The following is an 11,716-nucleotide window of genomic DNA, read 5'->3' as shown; positions in this document are numbered from 1 at the left end:
GTTTTTTGGGACATGGTAGCATGTTAAAGCCTGTTTTTTGGATCTGTACTACACATGTAGCATGGAATTTTATTATTATTAATCTGGTACCATGGTCATAACATGGTTTCCATACATATATCATGGTAATACCATAGACATTTGGACATGATAGCATCACTGTACCATAGTACTGACACAATACTTTTTTTTTTTAAATCAGGGAACAGAAGAGGTGAGCAGTGTAAGCAGAGTTGCTGCAGAGGAGAATGAACGTGTGATGCTGGAGACGTGTAGAACATGAGACCAAAAACGTGCGAGAAATAAAAAGAGAGAGCAAGAGACAGAACGAGAGAGAGAGAGAAGTGTTCCTCCCAGCAGAGACAAGGTAATCTTGGCTGACCAACCTCGACCAAATTAGATAAATTGACCCTCACCTTTGTAGAGATTCATTTGTCTGTTTACTCGGATGCTGAGAGAGCCTGGAGAGCAGGAAGGTCAAACCCTCAACCCCTGTGTGGATGCCAGCTGTCTGATAGAGCGACACAGACAGACACACAGAGAGAGAGAGAGAGAGAGAGAGAGAGAGAGATCCTCTTGGAGGGGCTGGGGACGTTTAGGCTAAAGGTAAAGATAAAGGATGGATGGAGCAATGGAAGGATGGATGGATCAGCGGGTCCACTTGACCCCCCGATTAGCTGAGCTCGCTTTAATTAGCGCTGAGCTAAGTGCCAGTAATTAGACGCATTGTGTCACCTGCCAGAGGCCCTGCACCATCGCAGCACATGTTGCTATGGCTACCGGAGGACAAGAATGGAGGGGCGGAGGAAAGAAAGCTAGAGGAGAGGAAGAGAGAAAGAGAGAGAAAGCCACAACATTAGACATGATCCAAACAAAAACAGCATGCGACAGGGACACGGGTGAAGGTTTGTTTTCCTGTGAGAAAGTCCATTGCCATGAAATGCTAAGGATAAATGACATAAAAATCACTCATGCATGAAAGGCCAGTAAACTAATAAACAAAATAAAGGTGCGCATCATAAACTACATTTGCAAGTGATGTTTTACTGATGCTTGATGAAGTGTGTTTGACTTGTGCTTAAAAATGCTTTAAAAGTTTTGACATTTTATTCAGGAATGACACAATTGCAGCACAAAATTCCGAACATCATCTTTTGATGCACATGGCAACTAACTTCCCTGAATAGCTCTGAATTTTTCAATAATCACTTCAAAAAATGTGCAAGGTCTAACTAGATTCCTGAAGGAAGAGGAATAGAGTTTAAGTTTAAGGTAAGTTTAGATTTTAGGTTTTGGTCCTGTGTAACTGAAATACATTGCTTTTATGTCACTCAGTGCGTGTCTTGTTGTAGAGGGTTAAAGAAATATCAATCAACAAGAGTATGCAAAGACTGTAGCCACTATACAATAACATCTGTTAGATTTTGAATGTTGTATAACAATGTTAGGTAGGATTTATAATAATTAATTTTAAATTGAGAAAGAATAATGTTTGATGCATACTATATTGTATCCACTCCACTCGTTAATAAAAGTGTATAGACTATTGAGTACACAAAAACTATGTATGCAACAGTGCCGACCTACAGTGGTGTTTCTTTCAGTTCTACATAAAATAAATGACACATTGTCGACAAATTTACCAAAGAGATAAAAACTACGAAAACCAAAATATCAAAACTAGTGGGAGGGAAAATACTTTTTGTTCTCGTACCTGATCGCAACGTTCAAGTTTTTAGAGTATGGAAATGACAGGAGCTGCTGAATAAATGAGCTGAAAACAGTGTCTTGGGAGCTAAACTAGAGACTGCCATCTGTCTTTCTTGATCAAACAAGGCCCTCTGCTGGTCATACAGGATCATTCAATCCATTTATACTTTTTGATCCCCAAAAATCTACACTTATTTAAAATTTAAATATTATTAAATAAACAAATATGTATTAAAATGTAAATATATTTTAAAATGTAATTTATTCCTGTGATGCAAAGCTGAATTTTCAGCATCATTACTCCAATCTTCAGTGTCACATGATTCTTCAGAAATCATTCTAATATTCTGATTTGCTGCTCAAGAAACGTCTCTTATTATTATCAATGTTGAAAAAAGTTGGGGTTTTTTACTGATTTTTTGATGAATAGAAAGCTTTTGTAACATTATAAATGTCTTTACTATCACTTTTGATTCATTTAATGCACCCTTGCTAAATAAAATGATTAATTTCTTTATAAAAATTTTAAAAAAGCAAAACATTTGAATGACAAATGACGCTTAGAATATTTTTATAATGGAGGCATTCTTTTTTATGTAGCTTTAAGCATTCAAATACTTTCTAGATCTACTGCATGCATCTAAAATGTAATTTTAGATTTTAGCTTTGAGATGGAAGACTATTAAAAAGCTTTTAAACGTTTCTATACAACAGTAAACACACTTCTGAGCCAAATCTTAAAATCCCCCTGTAGTCAAAAGTTTTACCTCTTAAAACTCTTCTTTGATCACCAAAATGGCATATTTAAAAGTTCTGTCCTTGAAAAAAACTTCTTCATGTAATAAAATAGCTTGAATGTTATAATACACCCTTGCCTCATTTAGTATAGGTAGTTCTATGAATATGCAAATTAGCCCCAGAGATCACACGATCACACGTTGACCTGATTGGTTGCAAGTTAGTTTGTGACGTCAGAAACACCAGCGATTTCAAACCGTGTTTTGAGACCGTCTTTGGTTCACTGCAGTTTTAAAAACACCACATAGACATAAACAACATTAAAAGCTTGATTTTCACCACAGGGGGACTTTAAGTAGTCAAAATAAACTTAAATGTACATGCACACATGTACGCCTAAAAAATAAATATAAATTTATAGCAATGGGTGGATGGAGGAGAAAAACAGGAACTGTGAGCTGGTTAATATAAAGCCAGAAATGTGCTTTTTCATTGCAGTGGGTGAGAACTGTTATGTGGGCCTCTTCGTATCCCAGCTGATGCAGTGTAACAGGGTTTCTCCCGCTGACGTCAGAACAGTCCTTGCAAACTCCGCAGTCTCTGGGGAAGCGAACAGAGAGAATGAAAACCAGCGAGAGAACAGTGGGAGAACTGGCCACCTAGCAACCCCTCGTCCTGCTGCCATGGAGAGATGGGCAGAGAGCGGAGGAGACAAACCTATGGGAGAGAGGGGGATGATGCAACCACCAGGCAAACTCAGGGATTCCCTGATCTGGGGTTCACACCAGCCCACGTCCCAGGAATCACCCCACACACCACGGGACTTCAGCGGTAATGAGATTCAATTACTGCAGAGCCTTATGTAACCAGCTAACTTACTTTCACCAGTGTCACCAGCTTCACACAAATCCATGACTAATACAGTGAAACAACAAGCACTTTTGCTGAAAGTAGAGTTAGTGGATATAGTCAGAGGAAGGCATAAAAAGCATTTTGTATGTTTTATGTAGGCATAAAAACAGAAAAGTGTTGGCGGTTATCGCTAGAAATAATGCGGAATTTATAGCCCTTATTATTCTGTAAAATGAGCTGCTATCTTGCACACAGAAACGTGCTGTGATTAGTGTAGCATGTAATGTGGCATTTGAAGCTAATGTGTGCACTTGTAAGATAGACATGACTTGAAATGTGACTGACTGAGAGTATAATTATTTCACTTTCATTTAGCTTCATTGTTTATTTGCACAGTTAAACTGGTTTTAATTGGTAAAGATAATTAGCTTTCTCATTACAGAGATCTGAGATACATACCATCAATAATATTCATAACTGCTCAATAAAGCTCTAGTTGTTTGTCATTTTCTATCTATTAACTCCCTCAGTTTACAAACGGATAGTATTGGATAACTTGCTCCACCTAGTGACACTGCTTAGAATTGGTCTGTGATCATGTTTTTATTAAAACTCTCTCTAATACAACCTTCAAATAGATGTTATGACAAAAAAACATGACTATTCTTCCTTTAACAATTACTCTCTCAGGGGTCTATGGCAGCGTCTAATGTCATGAAAAGTAATTGCCCATTTCTGACGACCTTCATAATTGTAGCTTTATTTAATTTATTATGATGATAGTTACGGTCATGGATCCGTAACAGCCAGGATCTTAGAATCGTCACCTTTCGCCTCACCAGCGACGGACACGTTCAGTGTGTGAATTAACCAGCTTGAAAAGCCCCAAAAGGACATTTTACTTCTTAAAAGAATGCTTTTAATTTTTTATCCTAAAAACTTAACGTTCCCTTTTGAGATGGTCTTTCAATGTTGTGTACAGCTAGCTGATGCTATGGGGAAACACCTTTCTCCTAGAAATACTGAAGCCTGATTTGCTTAACGCCATTGCAATGGAGCTTAAGCATGTGAAAAGGAGGCGGGAACGCAACCTACAGTATATGAGGCGGTACTCCTCAGAATCACATAAAAGTGGATTATTTCATGAAAATAATTCCCTTAAGTGTTCCGGTGAGATCTCAAGCTTTGTGAGGTCTGAGCGGGAGGTTTGGACGGCTAGCCATATGGAGTACTTCCATTCCCACCACAGCGTTGCTGATGAGCCCTCCGAACATGTGGATCACGAGCTGGAATGGTCTCCCCTCACTGAGCCAGAACAAAGCAGACTGGATGAGTGGTTTCTTCAGCCAAAGGCCCACCCCATTCTTTCCTGAGGTGCAGGACAAGGTCTCCAAGATGTGGCACTCATATTCGACTCATGCCCACATATCGGGTTCGTCACTTCTCTCTTCTGTGGATTGTGCTGATCTATGGGGCTATGCCAAGCTCTCTCCTCCCTGGGAGAACCTCCTCCCTCGCACTCATTCTCATCGTCTGCACAGCACTCTTTCTTCTGACTCCAAAACCTCGTTCTCAGCCAGAGCCTTCGGTGCAGCCCAAAGACTCTTGGCCTCTGCGTGGTGTTTGGTGTTTTAAGCCCCCAATGGCGCCTTCCAGGCAGCGAGGGGATGGGTAGGTTTAAGGTTGAGGGTAAGGTTAGCTGCCTCTAAGGAGCCATTGGGGGCTTAAAACACCATCGAGCCCTCTGCGTCATGCGTTTCCTTAGCGTCAGGGCCCAAAAGTAAGTCCATATGAGTAATCCAGTCTGAAGCTCGACACCAGAGACAGTCCGGCAGCAAAGGCTGCTCATTCGGAGGCTGCTCCGCCTGTTCCCCTCGCCTTCCTGCCTGCTGCAGACAATGAGAACAAAGAATGTGATATATGTGATTGTTCAACATGTTTGTGTAATAAAATCCAAAACAAATGTACAAAAAGTGCTTTTCTCCTCTTCCCTTTCATTCTCGCATTTAGGTCTTACACAGTTCCCCGCCACTCAGCAGCGAACTGTCAGACCGAGCCACATTGAAACCTCTCACGCAGTTCACGGAGCCCAGGCAGTCGCTTCCAGGCGTATCGAGGTGCCAACCCACAGATCACCCCGATATAATGCGACGGTGGCTTCAGAGATTTAAGCTCAAAATGCCCCAGTTCTGAGGGTAGAGATTCACAACCTCCTCCCCAAGGGAGCCGTGGAGGTTGTGCCTCTCGAGGAGCACGGGACTCTATTTTCTGGTCCCCAAGAAAGACGGTCTATTCTATTCTATTCTAGACCTATGTCGGCTAAACTGCGCCCTCACAGCATTCTTTCAGAACCTCGGCTTGGGTACTTAAATGTCCCCATTTAACTTATCTGTGGACCTAAAGGATGATTATTTCCATATCCAGATATACCCTCGACACAGGCACTTTGTAAGATTTTCCTTCAAAATTGTGGCCTACCAGTTTACGGTCCTCCCATTTGGTCTGTCTTTAGCTTCTGCACACATTCACCAAGTGCATGAACACCGTTCTCTCTCCTCTTCATCTGAGCGCAGTACGTGTTGTGAATTATTTTAACGAATGGCTGCTTATGGCTCCTCTAATGAACCAGCTGTGCAGCCACAGAGATCGGCTTATCATCCTCCTTCAGTGTTTGGGGCTTACGATCAAACTACAGAAAAGCCACCTCCAGCCCATGCAATGTATTCCATTTCTGGGCCTAATTCTGAACTCTATTTCTATGCGAGGCCACCTGTTACCAGAGCATTCACGGGCTATCATGAACTCGCTTGTGATGTTCAAAGACGACAGGTCTTCAGCGGTATGTTGCTTGGAACTGCTTCACACGTGGCCAATTCAACTATGGTTGAAAGCACGCATCGCCATGCACGCTTGGCACTCGGACTCAATGCGCGTCTTAATCACTTGCAAATGCTTAAAGACGCTAATCCCCTGGATGAGCACCGAGTTTAACGATCGGGGTGCTCCTATGGGACAGGTGTGTAGACCTAAGGTAGTCATGAAGCTCAGGCATGGGCTGGGACCTTTGCAATGGTGGTCTGGCCTTCGGTGTCTGGACAGACACAGAGAGAATGGGGTACATAAACTGTCTGGAGCTCAGAGCAGTTCACCTGGATCTCAAGTGTTTTTACTCTCAAGTCCATCACAAACATGTTCTCGTTCGCACAGACAACATGGCAGTGGTGGTGTACATAAATCGCTAAGGAGGAATCCGTTCTCGCTCTCTCCTAAAGCCTGGTTCACACAGGACGATTTTAAAATTGTCGGCTGATTTTCCAAACCTGAGAGACCCCACACACGGCAATAAAAAAATCACGGGTCTAACAGTTTTGGTCGTACAGTGTGTGGTGCGCAGCCACACGGCAAAATCAACACATCACACACAAACTGATTTGACTCCTGAGCAATCCCAGGTCAGACGGGAAATCTCGCAAAATCCCTCGTGATCAAACGTGACTCCAGAGTGAACAATCATGGCGGACGAAGAGGATGCAGTGGCGATAGTTTGTAGTTTGTTTTTAACCAAAAAAAAAAAGTAATCAAAAGAAAATCTCCGCCGTCCAGCGGACTTTCTGGTGCGGCATGCCGCCGGCTGTTTTGATTTTGTTTCCCGGTGCTTCCTCGCCGCCTCGTCACCTCGATTTCTGATTGGCTACACGCCACAGTCCACAGGCTGCGTGCTCGTTTGTCCCCGGGGGACACACTACACACGAGGAGAAATCGGGCCAAAAAAATCCAACATGTTGGATATCCCCGATTTGAGATCGGAGCGGTCTAGACGTCATTCTGAGTAGACAAGAGCAGTCTTAACACACCACACACGGCAGGAATATCTGATCAGATTATTTTACGATAATCGGAGCATCCTTAAGATTGTCGGAAGGGGTGAATCGGGGCTAAAATCGGCCTAATTATCCTGCCGTGTGAACCAGGTTTTACTCTCGCGACGAGCCTGTTGTTATGGGAAGATCAACATCTCCTATCTATTTGAGCTGTCCATGTCCCCGTCCATCTGAACTATGGGGCGGACATGCTGTTGAGACACGGGGTAACCTAAGGAAAATGGAGACTACACCCACAGACACCCTCAGATCTCATTGCGTCAGCAGAGAATATTCCCATTCACTTCCAATTCAGCGCTCCACACCCCTGCCTTGAAGCGTGCAAATACGCGTTCCCCTCGGTGAACATGTACTCTGTACTGTATTCAGCACAAGACAGCTCGTCTTGTCTTCAACAAGCCAAAAAGGGCCCACGTCACTCCTCTGTTCATCTCTCTGCACTGGCTACCACTCGCTGCTCGCATCAAGTTCAAGGCATCGACGCTTGCTTACAGATCTACCACAGGCTCAGCTCCCTCCTACTTTCACTCGCTCCTACGAGTCTACATCCCAACTAGAAGCCTACGATCGTCAACGAGTGACGTCTCGTGTTTCCATCACAGAGAGCCACAAAATCACTTTCCAGAACATTCTCATTCACAGCTCCCTGCTGGTGGAATGATCTCCCCACCCTCATCCGGAATGCAGAATCCCTGACAACATTCAAAAGACAGCTGAAAACCCATCTCTTCTGTGAGCACTTAACCTCATAAAAAAAAAAAAAGTCTTTCCTTTTCCTTTAATCCTCCCTTATCGGGCTTATGCTACTCTGAACAATGCCTGAACTTCGTATTTTGAGCACTTCTTGCGTTGTTTTGGCCTCTTCACGATGACGAAGTCGCTTTGGACATCTGCATAACCAAAGAGACAAACATTTAAACCTGGACATTTTTAAAGATCAGAGAACATTTAGAAAAAAGTTTATAACTTAATGGGAATGTTAGCAAAATTTCCTTAGAACATATTTTTGTTAGCTGGGAAGATGCTCCCTGGACACGATTCAATCTATCATTCCATCTGAATTCAGTGTTGCTATTATGATTGAAATAAGGGGCAAATAAATATGTATTGTTATAGTCAGATTAAATTATTCTCTTTTATTATGCTTTGTCTGTCATTACTTATCAATTATTCTAAATTGCCGAAGCTGATTTAGTATTTTATTTCAATTATTTGATAATTCATTACATTTATATAGCGCTTTTCTCGGCACGCAAAGCACTTTACATAGAAGGGGGAAATCTCCTCAACCACCACCAATGTGCAGCATCACCTGGACGATGCTACGGCAGCCATATTGCACCAGAACGCCCACCACACACCAGCTTACTGGTGGAGAGGAGACAGAGTGATGAAGCCAATTACTATGTATATATGGGGATGACTAGGAGGCCATGATGGACAGAGGCCACTGGGTAAATTTGGCCAGGATGGCGGGATTACACCCCTAATCTTCGAAAGACATCTTTCAGATATTTTGTGACCACAGAGAGTCAGGACCTCAGTTTAACGTCTCATCTGAAGGACGGTGATCTTTGAAGGTGTAATGTCCCCGTCACTGTACTGGAGCGTTAGGACCCACACAGACCACATGGTGAGCGCCCCCTACTGGACTCACTTACACCTCTTCCAACAGTAACCTGGTTTTCCCAGAAGGTCTCCCATCCAGGTACTAACCAGACGCAACCCTGCTTAGCTTCAGTGGGCAACCAGTCTTGGGCTACAGGGTAATATGGCTGCTGGCATGACACATTAAAAAATATATTTGTAGGCCTATAGGAATGATATCTAAAGTAATTTATACATTCTGTAAAAGTTTAGCCAGGGGGGCTTCTTGCCCCAGGTATGCAAGGTCTCTTTGAATAACATTTTGTGCTATGACAACAAAATTAGCAAATGTTTCTATTTCTTTTCCTTAGCACATTGGCTGATGCATCATCATCATCCTGCACATGCTAAACTTCTAAATAGGTTACAATTTAAAAGTAAAAGCACATTTCTTAAGGAGGGCATCTTCCCCCATCTTTCTCGAAATCTTGCCAAACCTCCTATGTAATTACAGCTTTTTGACAGAATGCTTTTTACATCAACAAAAATGTAATATCAGAACCTAACAGAAATGCAGCATCAACTGAAATTAGCAGTTTAAAGTGTTAGTTCACCCAAAAATGAAGATTCTGTCATGAATTACTCACCCTCATGTCGTTCAATGCAAATGAAGATTTTTTTTTTATTAAATCTGAGAGATTTATGTCCCTGCCTCAACAGCTACGCAACTACCACGTTGACGCTTCAAAACGTGCATAGAGAGATCGTAAAACTAATCCATATGAATCCAAATTTTCTGAAGAGACTCGGTCACTTTTTATGATGAACATTGAATTTAGGCTTTTATTCTCATGTAAACATTCATCAACTCACACATCAGTAGTAAACGGAAACTCAAGCATTTTCACTTGATGTGTGAGAACCAATGAGGTTAATTCTCGTGTTACGCAGCACGTTTGAGCTTCAGCAAGAGCCAATGAGGTTCATTCTCGTGTTACACAGCACGTTTGAGCTTCAGCAAGAGCCAATGAGGTTCATTCTCGTGTTACGCAGCACGTTTGAGCTTCAGCAAGAGCCAATGAGGTTCATTCTCGTGTTACGCAGCACGTTTGAGCTTCAGCAAGAACCATTGAGGTTCATTCTCGTGTTACACAGCACGTTTGAGCTTCAGCAAGAGCCAATGAGGTTCATTCTCGTGTTACGCAGCACGTTTGAGCTTCAGCAAGAGCCAATGAGGTTCATTCTCGTGTTACGCAGCACGTTTGAGCTTCAGCAAGAACCATTGAGGTTCATTCTCGTGTTACACAGCACGTTTGAGCTTCAGCAAGAGCCAATGAGGTTCATTCTCGTGTTACGCAGCACGTTTGAGCTTCAGCAAGAGCCAATGAGGTTCATTCTCGTGTTACGCAGCACGTTTGAGCTTCAGCAAGAACCATTGAGGTTCATTCTCGTGTTACACAGCACGTTTGAGCTTCAGCAAGAGCCAATGAGGTTCATTCTCGTGTTACGCAGCACGTTTGAGTTTCTGCAAGAACCAATGAGGTTCATTCTCGTGTTACGCAGCACGTTTGAGCTTCAGCAAGAACCAATGAGGTTCATTCTCGTGTTACGCAGCACGTTTGAGCTTCAGCAAGAACCATTGAGGTTCATTCTCGTGTTACACAGCACGTTTGAGCTTCAGCAAGAGCCAATGAGGTTCATTCTCGTGTTACGCAGCACGTTTGAGCTTCAGCAAGAACCATTGAGGTTCATTCTCGTGTTACACAGCACGTTTGAGCTTCAGCAAGAGCCAATGAGGTTCATTCTCGTGTTACGCAGCACGTTTGAGCTTCAGCAAGAACCAATGAGGTTCATTCTCGTGTTACGCAGCACGTTTGAGCTTCAGCAAGAACCATTGAGGTTCATTCTCGTGTTACACAGCACGTTTGAGCTTCAGCAAGAACCAATGAGGTTCATTCTCGTGTTACGCAGCACGTTTGAGCTTCAGCAAGAACCATTGAGGTTCATTCTCGTGTTACGCAGCACGTTTGAGCTTCAGCAAGAGCCAATGAGGTTCATTCTCGTGTTACGCAGCACGTTTGAGCTTCAGCAAGAACCAATGAGGTTCATTCTCGTGTTACACAGCACGTTTGAGCTTCAGCAAGAGCCAATGAGGTTCATTCTCGTGTTACGCAGCGCGTTTGAGCTTCAGCAAGAACCAATGAGGTTCATTCTCGTGTTACGCAGCACGTTTGAGCTTCAGCAAGAACCAATGAGGTTCATTCTCGTGTTACGCAGCACGTTTGAGCTTCAGCAAGAACCAATAAGGTTCATTCTCGTGTTACGCAGCACGTTTGAGCTTCAGCAAGAACCAATGAGGTTCATTCTCGTGTTACGCAGCACGTTTGAGCTTCAGCAAGAACCATTGAGGTTCATTCTCGTGTTACGCAGCACGTTTGAGCTTCAGCAAGAACCATTGAGGTTCATTCTCGTGTTACACAGCACGTTTGAGCTTCAGCAAGAGCCAATGAGGTTCATTCTCGTGTTACGCAGCACGTTTGAGCTTCAGCAAGAACCAATGAGGTTCATTCTCGTGTTACGCAGCACGTTTAAGCTTCTGCAAGAACCAATAAGGTTCATTCTCGTGTTACGCAGCACGTTTGAGCTTCAGCAAGAACCAATGAGGTTCATTCTCGTGTTACGCAGCACGTTTGAGCTTCAGCAAGAACCAATGAGGTTCATTCTCGTGTTACGCAGCACGTTTGAGCTTCAGCAAGAACCAATAAGGTTCATTCTCGTGTTACGCAGCACGTTTGAGCTTCAGCAAGAACCAATGAGGTTCATTCTCGTGTTACGCAGCACGTTTGAGCTTCAGCAAGAACCATTGAGGTTCATTCTCGTGTTACGCAGCACGTTTGAGCTTCAGCAAGAACCATTGAGGTTCATTCTCGTGTTACACAGCACGTTTG

Source organism: Scardinius erythrophthalmus, assembly GCF_964197995.2.
Source record: "Scardinius erythrophthalmus genome assembly, chromosome: 13".
Taxonomy (NCBI): domain Eukaryota; kingdom Metazoa; phylum Chordata; class Actinopteri; order Cypriniformes; family Leuciscidae; genus Scardinius; species Scardinius erythrophthalmus.
This window is presented reverse-complemented; position numbering follows the sequence as displayed.